Source organism: Betta splendens, chromosome 16 (genome assembly GCF_900634795.4).
Source record: "Betta splendens chromosome 16, fBetSpl5.4, whole genome shotgun sequence".
NCBI classification, from domain to species: domain Eukaryota; kingdom Metazoa; phylum Chordata; class Actinopteri; order Anabantiformes; family Osphronemidae; genus Betta; species Betta splendens.
This window is the reverse complement of record NC_040896.2, coordinates 4,369,287-4,383,028: the sequence shown is the minus strand read 5'-3', so window position 1 is coordinate 4,383,028 and position 13,742 is coordinate 4,369,287. Positions and strand designations below refer to the sequence as shown.

At 38.7% G+C, this 13,742-nt stretch overlaps 1 long non-coding RNA gene across 2 annotated transcripts; it reads left to right on the top strand.

The window, feature by feature from the left end:
- Positions 1-1,203: 1,203 nt before the first annotated feature.
- Positions 1,204-7,489, top strand: LOC114843045 (uncharacterized). 2 transcript variants are annotated; one of them, XR_008692797.1, is made up of 3 exons: positions 1,204-1,280; positions 2,060-2,200; positions 7,445-7,489. It is a non-coding gene; the product is annotated as an uncharacterized LOC114843045 (long non-coding RNA). The 2 variants fall into 2 exon arrangements; XR_008692796.1 differs by lacking the exon at positions 7,445-7,489 and adding an exon at positions 4,154-6,612.
- Positions 7,490-13,742: the final 6,253 nt, after the last annotated feature.

Sequence of the window (13,742 nt, the reverse complement as noted above, 5' to 3'; positions counted from 1 at the left end):
CTCTACTCTTCTCTCTTATCTATATGACTCTCTCGCTCTCTCTCTCTCCCTAATTGTATGTCTCTATCTCTATATACCTCTGTTCTCTCTCTATCTACGATACATATATGTCTGGCTCTATCTACTATATATCTTCCTATATGTATGTTATATCTCCTATGTTCTCCTATATGTCTATGTTCTGTATCTCTCTGTATATTTCTGATATCGCTATGTCTCCTTATATTTTATCTGGTATCTCTCTCTCTCATGGTATGTATCTCCTCTGCTGCTCTCTGTCTATCTATGTGTACTCCTCTCTACTCTGTATCTTCTGTCTCTCTTGTCTCTCTCTGTCCATATCTCTGCTCTATCTCTGTATCTATAGTGTATCTGTCTTCTGTCATAGATATCTATTCTACTAATTATCATGTATATCTGTCTATGTAATCTATATGTATATTGTCTATCTTGTCTACATCCTGTATCTCATCTAATGATATGTGTCTCTCTTCTCTCTGTCATCTGTTTCTCTCGCTATCTGCTCTCTGTAATATCTATCTGTCTCTCTATGTCATCTTCTCTCTTTCTTGTCTCTCTTCTGTCTCTCTCTCTTCTGTCTTCTACTGTCTATGTCTCCTCCTCCTGATCTCTGTATTCGCTGTCTCTTCTCTGTCTACTGTCTCTCACTAATCTGTCTCTCTCTCTCTCTCGTCTCATCCTCTGTCTCTCCTCATCTGTTCTTCTCTCTCTCTCTCTGTGTGTGTGTGTCTCTCTATCTCTCTAATCCCTCTATCTCTCTCCTCTCTCGCTCTCTCTCCATCTCTCTCTCTTTTCTCCTCTCCTCTCTCACTCTCTCTCTCTCTATCTCTCCTCTCTCTCTCTCGCTTCTCGCTCTCCTCCTCTCTCTCTCACCCGTGTTCTTCCCGCCCTGTCTTTCCTCCTTTGTCCTCTGTGAGTGCCTTTTGCCTTCCCCTCACCTCGTTTAGCTTCCTCTTTTCGCGCTCTGTCCCTGTTGTTTTATTTCTTCGTTTCCACCCGCCTTGGGTCTACTATACACCCTTTCTACTCTTTTCTTTCCTTCCTACTTTTCTGGGTCTGGGCCTATTTCTGTCTTCAAGGAAGGCTCCTAGCACCCATCTCCTTCCTGTTTGACTTCCCCTATCACACCAACCTAAATCCCTTTTGTCTCTGTGCTCCCTGGTTGCTGTGCCAGACGCACACTCGCCATGCTCACTGTCCTTCATGAGATCCGCCAGCATCTGCAGCCAGGTGGTGTCATAAAGAAGGATGAATTCAAGGTCTGACACTAACACATGCCAACTAAAAATTGAGAATTTGCTATTTGGCTGATCAAAATTGGATTTGTCCCTGGTTTCCTAGAGCTGGTGGTTTAAAAAATACAGTCTAATTTATAAATCAAAACTGCCCAGTGATTAATATAGCTTACATAGCTTAACCATGTAATGAAATTAATATTTTTGTTGCTTTAAACATGTTTAAAAGACAATGACACATTTTGGGGCAGTATGTTAATTAACATTTGACTAAAATAAAACGAACTATTATAATTATCATAAGTAATCATTTAAAGTTTTAAAACTCTGCCGATTTTGTTAATAATGATTATCCTGCTTTTGGACCTATAATATGCAGTTTACTATGAATTTGTAATCACGGTTGTTCCATGAGAGTGAAGGAAAGACATATTAGCAGAGTAATAAAGGGCTGCTTTTGTTACTGTTTGTAGCTGGTGTATGTGCGTAATGGCAGTGAAACAAGAGGATGATCTGTAAATTGAAAAAAAGTATGTTTTTCAGTTCATTCAGAGATTTTTAATAGACATAAAAATAAGAAAAGCAAATAATATGTTGTGTGCTGGCATCATCTTTTACATTTTTGCAGGTTAAAAAGAACCAAATGATCTAGCCTCATTTTGGTCATTTATCACTAGCGTCCTTCTGGTCCATCATTCCTTTACCACTCTATAGAAACTGCTTCCCCATACTCTAAAAATCCCCTGTTTATCTCTCTTTGTTCTTCATGTCATTTATTTCAATTTTCCTCTCTCTCTCTGTAGATTATATATGTGGCTCCAATGAAGGCCTTGGCAGCAGAGATGACTAATTACTTCAGTAAGCGATTGGAACCACTAGGCATCACTGTTAAAGAACTCACCGGAGACATGCAGCTAAGCAAAGGAGAAATCCTACGAACACAGGTCTTACACACACACATACACACACACTAACACACACACTAACACTTGTATAATTTTCATTTTAAAAAAATGGTCAAACTAAGGGAAATGATAAAACTATACATGTTATGTAGCAGCCCCCAGGCAGAGGCAATTGTACATTAAAAAAGACTAATATTTAGTAGGGTGCATTATGATTTTTTTTGTAATTTAGGTAGATATTTAACTTAATGTAAACTTCAATATAAATTACGTCTAAGAGGTAGGACCTATCAAAATGTCTTATGGACATGTTGCCTTTAGGAGCTGTGGGAACTGGGACAATTTTGTTTGCAAGTTTTAAACTGTCTACCCAGTGTTTGATTGCCCATTTTGTCCAAAACAAAGACAAGTAAATACTTTTTATAACATATTTAAAACTCGCTTTATTACAAAAACTTTTTAAAAGTGTTCAAGTGTTAAGTTTTTAAAAGAGAAAATTGGTTGAAAAGCACTAGCAGTCCATGACATCAGTGTTAGTGTCATCAAGTGAACGCAGCACTGCATGCGCTCGGTGGAAACTCTAGTTGATGCGGGCGTCGTACTACTGTGGGAGCACCTACAGTGGCCTGAGCTGTACTGTGTAATAGGCTGCAATGATCAAAGAGCAAGGAAACCTGCTCCATCAGTCGTCTCTCATATGATGATGATGATGATGTTTTCATACTACTGTTCACAGTAGTGAACTACTGCACAGACGTTATCCAGCATGTGTTTACCACAGATGGACCACAGCCGGACAGAAGCTTTCTGATGGGACAGATGAAACCTACTATATGATGTGCAAAATACGTTTGTTTTAAAATAAGTTTTAGGGAGTTTAAAAACTTTTCAGGCAGTTTCAGTTTAAAACTTGCAAACAAAATTCTCCCAGTTCCCACAGCTCCTAAGGGCAATGTGTCCATAAGTCGTTTTGATAGGTCCTTCGTGTTAATCCCCCCTCACGCTAAGTGGTGCCGAAAGTTCAGACTTAAAAAAACAGAGCTGAACCTGAAAAAAAAGAACAGAACCTGGAGGAAAAAAAGACCTGTAACTGAGAAAAGGTTTGAAAGTAAAAAATTAAGACTTGAAACCCCAAAACATAAAAACTTTGAACCACAAGTATGTTTGAATTGGAAAACTTTGAATACACTTTACGCTTTCGGTTTCAAATCATTATATTTCACTTTTAAGACATATGACTCCAGTCTAGCTCCATAGGCCTCAACCGGTTGGGGTAAAAGATAGAGAAGAGAGAGAAGAACAGCAATATAATGCAAGCCACAAATAGAACACAGCCAGGATGGTTGGACCCATTAACTGAACATACAGGCAGGATGGTTGGACCAGTATGTGAACACAGACAGGACGGTTAGTTTAGCAATTGGACACTGGAGACACACAACTTTGAGACTGAAGATACCTGTAGATGAGGAAGAGAGAGGGAGAAACACAATTAAGAGTGAAAAAACAAAGTTAGTCAAATATAGACTCTTGTGGCAGGTTAGTGTATATTGAAACATACAGTGTAGAGGACCTGTGTATGAGGGAAATCTTTACTCAGCCTGTTTAAATATTGGATTCCTTAGCCCTACATGTATATCACTGTTTGTGTTTGGAATTTCTCTGTCATCCTGTTAATATCTAGCCGATAGACCGCTCCTCAATGGCCTCACTGTATTCCCTGTCAGTCTAAAAAATGTCAAGATGTAGCCAGGTGCAGCAGGGAGTTTAGTCTGGGATCACCACCTTCCAGTCTGGCTTTTGACCAATACTTTTTCATATTAGGGAAAAAAGGTAGAAGATCACAATTTATGACAAAATCACACCTATGCTCGTGAGCTTTGTGTGTCATGACTGAAGGGACTAGATCAAAGGTAGAAGTGGCTGAAATGAGATAGGGTACGGAGCTGTCACTCTAGAGGAGACTGGAATAAAGCCACCGCTCCTCCACAGCTGATGTCGCTTGAGGATCCGTTTCAGACGCCTTCTGGATGCCTACCAGGGGCCTCGTGTACAAAGGGTACTTGCGCATGAAAACCTGGCGTAAGTACAAATCTACACCTGCGTTCAGATGTGTCAATAACAATGTTAAGTAAAAATGTGCGTAGATCTACAGTAGCTCACTGGTTGGTGTAAGTACTTTTCTACAGCTATTGGTCTGTTGGCGACACTAAGGGGTGAAACTGGGAAACTGTTAATCATGTGAAAACGATCATTACGTACATTGGAGAAAAATGAAAAACAATTGTTACAGCCCTGTGTCTGCAAGATGAGAGGATATAAAAACACAAAACGGTGCAAACTTATATTTTATAACAATGACTCTAGTCCTGTGCGGAACCTGCAGCTGTTTATCATCCTGGCAGGTTATGCTGCTTTCTGGGTTTTATCACAGTACCACCTGACTGGCACTGCAACACATCCAGTTGCTAATGACATATCAGCTGTGGCTTTTTTCTTTGCTTTGCTCGGCTTTTATCTGCCGATAGAGGTTAATAACACAAGAGAACCGCTTTTGCCCATTTTGTGACTGTTGTTGATATTTAATTAGAAATATTGTAAGGGTGCACAGTCAAACTATTCGGCAAACTGGTTCAATGAAATTTCTTTCCTTATAATCTAAAAATGCCAAAGGAAATAATGATAGGATATTTGAACATTGATGGCTGATGGAAAAATTATCAGCTCAGTAGACACCGATGAGCACAGGGAAAAGATTCTCTAGTTGGTAGACGAGTCTGTATTTCACAGTTTTAGTCTAAATTAAAGCAATTTATTACAAAACAACAGGAAACGCCCGTGACCTGGCTAATACAATACAGTAGCTACAGTTTGCCGTTTATACAGCGACAGCTCCATTATGCATACAGTATTATGTCCATCTCAGAGCACCACTATAAATTATTTCTTACTTTTCATTGCACATAATCAAATTTTTGTTTTATAAAGTTTTGTTAATTACCTAATATCTTGTCCACTATTGGTAACAGTACATGATATAAGAGACTTTGTAATTCTTCACATTTTACTCAAGTACAAAAGCTATGACTGCTTTAATTCATTGTATTTTTATATATCCATTAATCATTTTACTATTAATATTTTTGAATCTAGCATAATTAATACCTCAATATCCTGACATGTACTGAATGTATATGTCAGGATGAGAATAATGTGTTTGTCTTCTTCACAGCAAATTCTTATTTTGGATGGCAGGAGTTTAGTTTGCCCTAGTTTATGTGGATGCTTTGGAATGCATACAGTGGACTGTAAATAAGGTTCTAGATTGTAGTTTGTACTTAGAGCTGAGGTGAGGTGACCAATCTAATGGGGCTTTTTATAGTGGGTATAGCAGCTGTTTTAAACTGGATATACAGTAGAGGGGTATAGCATAAATAGTAATGATCATGAAACCTTGTACAAGTTACATCAACACTTTCTACTTTCCCATAAAAATGAATCCTTATGTTGACATCTTCAAATAAAGAGTTACCATTATTACATTATAATTTTGATCATGAAGCTATATGAGCATCTCTGGTGAATAAAACTGTCTTTTTCCTTTTTAGCCAGCTTATTTAAGCCTGTAAACATGCAGATAAGCATAGAAATTAAATCATATTCAATTAATTACAGTATTTATTGCCAAACTGTTTTAATATTTATATAGTTTTAAAATGTTATTAGTTATTTTAATTTAAACAATCTTTTAAAGGACTGTAGTTCAGACTGTAGAAATAAATGTCTTAAACCTTTACTGACCTCAAAATATAAACTACTGCTGAGCACACCTTACTATGACTTAAATATTTTAACAGGATTACTGCTGCTGACATTTACATAAATTGTACCTCCTCACGAGTTAACAGATCACTACTGACCCTGCTGTTCTGTCACAAAGAAAATTTTTGAATTGAAAGGAATACAAAATCTAAACTTCAGATACTTACGAATTAAAGTCAAGTTATATATATATATAGAAACGAGGATTGTCTTTCTTTGACTTTTATTGAGTGCATTGACTAATATGGTCCTAAGTTCAAATATAAACCACACAGTGCAGTTATAAAATGCCTAGTCTGTCACCACTCTCCTTTCTGTGTTTCAGTTCAATCCAGTTTGTGTTTAGCACAAATTTACAACATGATAAATGATCTGTAATACTGACCTTGCAGAAAACTAAATACAAAACTCAACAAATTTCACTATTTCTTGTCAGCAGAACATTACATAATACAGTGGCAGCCGGTAAAAGTGTCTACCTCCACCGTGCTTTGCCCCCGATTGCGACGCGTCAGCGCCTTGTATGCCCTGCGTGAAGAGTGTGTTACGTCCTTTTGGTCTGTAGGTGGCGACTGACTCCCACTTTTTGTCCTAAAACAACGTTGTTAACTATGTCATATAGCCTCTTGTAAAACATACCCACTTTTCAATTCAGTCTGGCCTGCGGTTAAGAAGGGTGGTCTGTAAATTTTTCGTCCCGGTTCGAGTCTCAGTGGGAGGCACATCTTTCAACATTTTATAATTATTGGCAAAAGAAAACAGCGTCTCATCATTATCATTTGACCCACGAGATAACATTTTCATAATAATTATCCATGGATCCCCAAAACTACGAACCGCTGGTCGCCTGTGGCGGACAATTATAGTGTTTAGTATAGTTAAGTACATTAGTAAGTTATGGCAAATTACGTCAGTTTAAAACCGAAAATAAAAAGCTGAACGGTGCACCCTCCCGCGTGCAGCATTCGATTTGTGGCAGACAAGCTACTGTAACCCTGATTTCTCGCTGTTGGTACGGGCTACAATTTTCTTTACGTGGTATTATTCTTTAATGCACGACATGGCAAGACAGTACGGCACATGTACACTTTTTTTCTTTGCGCCGCTCTTACCCAACACGTGTCACCTCTTTCCTGTCCCCCGTCAACAAGGGCAGGTAGGAACTAATGTTAATTACAAATAAAATCACAGTAATTGAAATGCCACGTTTCCCAAACATAAAATAAAAAAATAAAAAAGGAATACCAACTAAGGTCACCCTATACACATTTAAAAGTGAATAAGGATGATGTAGACATAGGTCGGCCACCGGTAACACCACGTTGTTCAATGAAAAAAACAAACCTGGGACCGCAGAGAGGCGGAATCTAATTATTTTGAGAACATTCAACATTTGTTTTTTAATATCCAAAGAGACAACATCGGCTCAGACTTTAAACATTTTATGTATTTAATTGACAGAAGATCGTAGCAATTACCAGCATAACTATTCGTCCCTCGTTCTCTGTGGAATACGGCAACGATCAAACGAAGCTCATATTACGCCTTGTAAAAACTATAAAAATTGGTCAGATCATTAACAAGTCAATTCCTTGTCTATGGCCTTGTCACGGCACGACAAGGAAGCTAACTTGCTTTTCCTGCTTCAAACAGCTGCTGTAACTGAGAGCAACCCGTGCGGCATCGCCAGTCAATCTGGAAACGCATTTATTGGTTAGGACACTTTAGGTGTGTGAACTGGGGAGGAGAACAAACTACTTGCTGCATTAATGACTCTTAGACCTGCAGCTGATCACGCTGCCCGATACTACCCAGTCTCTTATGGAGCTTTGTTCCGGAGCTGAAGTATTTCTCACCTGCTGATCGAGTGGTGGCAACACATTAGCATCTCTATGCGCCTCTACGGAGGAGGGGGAAGGGATGTGAAGTTTGCCTTTGTGACTGTGAGCAAACATGAGACAAACAAAAGCTGGGTCGAACTCAGATCCAAGTCATCTGAGTATGACACACCATCACAGTATCTATATCGTCTCGTGTTTCATTCGACGCGGCGTCTGGAGCTCCTCATGCAAGATTTGCTGCCTCGAGCCCATCCCCGCGATAGCTTGGTATTAAAATTAAAAGCCAAGGGGTTTTTTGTTTTTTCGTTTTTCTCTAACGCAATGCTCCACCATTGCTGAAGAATTGACATTTATGTTCTCAGTACGGTTCTGTAACTTACATATTGCCATAAACCGCTGTAAGATCGCCACCACGGCCCGTCTGAAAATTGTGTGTTTTAAGCTCCGTCCCAACGCTCTTTTCCGGATGTGTCGGAACTCAACTGATCACCACACCCCCTTTGGAGAAGCGCATAGCCGTTATCCGCCAGTGGGAATCAAACATCACGTTCACTGAATCCTTGTAACAGTGACACTCGGCTAACTTACCATTTTGGTTTGTTCCAAAATCTGACTCGATCTGAAAGTCGAATGGGAGGCTGTTGAAGTGGATGACCTTCCACGGGCGTAAAAAGCAGAGTACTCATACCTGGCAATTCCGTTTAATTTAAATTTAATTTATATAATCACAACTTGATTAGCTGCTAACGCTAATACTATGGTTTGCAAATTTAGCAGCCTGAATTATAAACAACAGATCATTCATAACCGAACTACGCTGTTTTGGAGGCATAGTTTGATGAACTCATATAAACTCAATCTTTAACATGTTTTTTTTATTTCTCTCTGCTGCTGTGTAAATAATTTTTCTATAATGGGAATCTTCAAGCGCAGCTTATATTTTGCCGTATTGTCTGTAATTAAATTCCAAATGTTATGAACAGTGTGCCTACAGAGCATGGTGTGACAAGCAATTATTGCGTTCAAGATATTGCACGTGTTTATTACTTTTTATAATAAATAAAATTTCAATAAAATCTAACTAAAGTGTCTAACTTAGCCTCCAAACCTACTGTCATGTATGGTTTGATGATCCAGGACTGGAGCCTTAGTTGATTGAATGTGTATTCATTATACAGAACACATTTAATTACAGTAATATTAGACAATTACAGTGCATGAATAAATCGTATTCCAAATTCATAAAAACTTTAGAACATTTTACACATTTACGATTAATCATAATGGCCTGGGACTCTGGTTTACAAACCATGTTTTTGTGTTTCTAAATATATATTTAACCTAAATATTTTTTAATTGTCTTTTGAGTAAGGGTGTATAGCCAATTGCTAAATATAAGTAATAGAAATGTAGTATTGTTTTTTTTCAGTACTATTCCTGTGTGTCAATCTCAAGTGTGCAAGTATCTAGGCTAGAGCTGGCATCTGGTGCTGGGGACTTCTAGGGCAAAGAGTTCAAGTCATCCCACCTTCCCGGTCTGGATCATGGCAGTTGTTTTCTGAGGGACAAGCCACCTATGTTGGACTTAGACCACACCGTGGAAATACCTATTAATTGTTTTTTGGCAATACCTCAATAAAAGCTGAAATATTATAAAATATTTGTCTGTTTTTCCCTCATTAGATTAGTTAGCATTACATAAAATAGTTCAGTGAAACAGCAATAGTCAAAGCCAACTTTATTTTTAACCAAGCACAAGCACTATAATGCTGGATAAGTTTCGTCACGTTCATTTTGCAACCACAACAATGAACGGGTGAATCCATAGTTATGTTGAAAGCATAGTTCTGGAGGGAACGTATACGTCATGGCAGTTTGGCTGGGGAGATGTGAGGATCTTTTTTGTCATTTCACGTGTGGAAGACATCGCAAGCAGTGCAGCTGCTGTACAGATGGAGATGCCGCGGTTTTCCTTGACCACCACCTAGAAGGGTGACTAGATAAATAGCATCAGATTAATGAAATGACCAGTATTTTTCTATGTATCTCACACCCTTTACAGATCTAAACATAAATAAGAGGTAAGTTAGATAGTTTTTAATGGTGTGTGGAGCAAACACGTTTTCATCTTATTTATAGGTGCGGTTGTTAATCTTAGCATGACATTAGACCCCCTTTCCTGTCAGTTGCTCAAATCTGCTCAGAGGGCTGAGTGGGTACAGGGATGTTTACAAGGCTCCTCCATAGACACCCGAGTCCAGCAGGAACTTTATTGAAGGTGTCTCTTCATCACATTTCCACATAATCTGCACCATAACACTAGAGTTCAAATTACCCGTCAACAGCTAAAATATTACAAATAGTTGTACCCACTGCATACAGGTAAATACATAGACATATACTATAGATAGACACAAATCATACAAAATACTGAAATGTGACCATGCAAATCTCGTCAATAAACACTGTCAAATCAAACTGCATATTGGCCAACAAATGATTATACTGCTGTAACTGTACAAACCTTTGGCTCACTGAGGGAGCACTCTTCTACTCTTCTTACTGTAGCCGCGGTGTCGTTTGAGCTGGTTCTGTGATTGTCAAGCGAATGCAGACGTCCCGTCCGCCATTTTGAAACGATGGTTCTTGAACCGGATTGCTGAAACTACTCAAAAATTGAAATCATAGGGGGCATACTTTTTACACACCCGGAGTGTCTTAATGGTGACCCAGGGGATTCAATAAACGGACAGATGTCCAAAAGTGATTTTGCATGTGCATAGACCTTGAAATCCAATTCAGCGTGTTTTGTATTAAAAAATATTTTTGCTCGGTTTATTGGTTTGTAGGGCGTTTTTTTTATTCAAATGTGTTTGCCGCCTCTAGCAAAGAGAACAGTGAAAGCCGTTAGTGGATGGATCAGAACGGAGGGAATCAAGGCTTTGAAACGTTACACAGAGCCGAATAAGTCACATCAGCCACTCATTCAGTTACAACTACACGTCACAGTCAAAACTAATTTTTCGCTCTCTATGCGCACTCCCCCCGTTTCTCCGTCGTAGCCTGTTCATTTGCAACATCCATTAAGACATTGTGTATTGTCACGTTTATGTCTGGACACATGACTCCAATTCTGTGTATTTTTGTATAAAACTAATATTTTTGCCTGGTTTTGATTTATTATTAAAATCCGTTTGCCGCTCATCGCGAGAGAAACGAAAACACCGGTTAAAGTGGCTGGATGGACGGATGGGAAATGAAAATGTTGAAACATACACGGGCTGATTAAGAGTCATCTCAGCCCACTCATTACCAGACCGCGCAGTCAAACAAGTCATAGTAACACGCGTAAGATCTGGCGAGTTCTGGTGTCCTGTCAAACTTACGATCGACAGGACTGCTGTACAATTCCTATGATTATTTCGGTTATTTACGTAAAATCTACGACTATTGGAAAACTTCTCATTAACAATTTGTGTAGTTTAAACTAATAAGCGCGGCTGTAGTCGCAGATGGACTGCGCTTTACGTTCTTACTTGGCCATGTGCATCAATAATTAAAATTACAACCGCGACCCATGTCATGGAATTATGTGAAGCCAATATATTGTATCAGATGTTAGAGCGGGGTGTGTATCATATTTTTGAAGAGACGCTGCTATTTAAAGACGTCGAAACGCTGAGTGATGAATGAAAACAGAAGCGTGTTGCTGCTGTGGCGTCCAGTCTGTTCTAAACCACCAGAACAATTATTTGCAGTGAACGAAATATAAGTTGTTGCCCTTCACACTTCCCATGTTTTGAGACACACAGATACCTTAATAGTAAAAACTTAATGGAAATGATCTACAGTGTTTTCAGTAGAAATAATAGTCGGACATCCTTACGCGTAAGTGCTTGAAGGCATTTCTAATCAACCGGCGCCACCTGGGGTTAAACTGAGACTCCGTCCGACTTTTTTCAGCCGGCTGCAGGATTAAAATCTTCAGTCAGTGACACACTCGCTGCACCGTGGCGACGCAACGGTACTGCAGTAAAAACGCTAGTCACTTTGAACGGCTGCCACTGTATAATTTAACGGCTACTGAGCGTTCATTTGAATTCTGATTTTTTTTGTACAGTGCTTGAACTTTAATAAAACTATATGTGTGCTTGTGTGTTGTGCTGTCCTTAAATAGGATCTCTCCAGTGCATGGTGGTGCAGCTCTATTGCTTCAGAAAATGTTGTTTGACAAATTATAATTGTAAATAAAACATATGGTGATAATTAAGTTAACTTATTACACAGACCGTGTAATCATGTACAGTCTGAAGTGAGTGTACTTCATTGTCTTATTTACAAAGCCACATTATTGCCAGTTAGTAAAACAACTTTATGATAACTGATGAGCAAGTGATGATGTGTAGGATTTTACTAATGGAAAACTAAGAATTTTACCTTAAATATATAGTTTTAAAGGGAAAATAACCTATGCAGTAGTGTCTTTAGTGTCACTGTTATGGAAAGTAAGGGGCTAGTATATCATTGTCAAAAAATAGAGATTGAGTAAAGATTTAGTAAAAGCACCTGGCTTCACCAGTCAAAGTTCCAGCCTGAAAGATGGAACTATGAAACTGAGAAAATATATCTCTTAAATCCTTAAGAGTTGGATCTGAGCAGTAGCACAGCTTAGAGGTAAAGTTTCTAAGCCTATTGGGACTTATGGATACATAAAGGTAAAGCATGTGTGTGCATATGTGTGTGTTGGGGTTATGAAATGAGGCCAACTCCAGCTCATCTAAAGATGTATTAAAATTGTGAAATCTTTTCACATGACCTGATAGAAATTCAAAGAGAATGATTAGTCAGATTAACTACAGCTCTGCCTCACTCTACTATCTGTCTTGCACTTTGGCTTGCCAACTTTATAGCTTTCATCCCGCCTTTTTGAAATGTAGTGTCAGTGCATTTACACAAAGTGGATGAATGAAAGTCTCACACACTTAACGAGCCAGAATGCTTCCACAATATTTAACCTTTAGTGTCTTTTTTCTCTCATCATTTCTTACAACATACCCTTTTGACAGTAGACTGAAGGCTCTGACACATCTCCCACAACTTGGAATTCTTGCTTTTGTTCAACGTGCCTATGCATTCACCCAGGGTATTTTAACCGTTTCCAGAAATTCATTTAGAATTTCTGACAGTAAGTCCACTCATTCTAAAATTTAAGGAATATTTAAGTAGTATTTTACACACCTTACAGGACAAAATGCAGAAGGAATGGAACAAAATTGTTTATCCATATAAATAAATAAATAGGGAAATCAACATTAAGATTCTCGTTTCAATTAACCTTGACAAGCTGTTAGTATTTACAGATTGCTATCCAGGAAATGTCTTTGTTAAGCCTCTCCACTCCATCTTTCACCCACCTACAGTACATGTACCTCTCCCTCCACATGCTCCTCTCTCCATGGTTGCGATAGTTACCATAGAAACAGGTATGCATGGATACTGCCATGTGGATGCCAGTTAGCAAGTGGGTGGCATCCTGGGACTTCCACACACTCTTCCCTCTCTGTCCAGAAAGGAAATATCAATTAATGACATCCAACCAGCAGCTGCCTCACAGCCAGACAATTTGCCCATAATAGAAGGAAAAGCGAGGGTTGTCAGGATTTCTTGCTGACGTCATCGACTGCAATTGCTTTTCAACCAATTTTTTCTCTTTAATACCAGAGTGAAATACAAACATCAAAGATCCAAGCACACTGATAGAAACTAAAACAGCAAAACCTACAGAGGCAACTCAAAAGTACTTTATTTACTGTAAACATCAGGAATATTATTTCAGCTCATCAACTTTTTAGACAGATACTGTATGCAAAAGCATGAATAGTAGTCAAGAGCTGAAACTTGGAGACATCCGTCTTGTC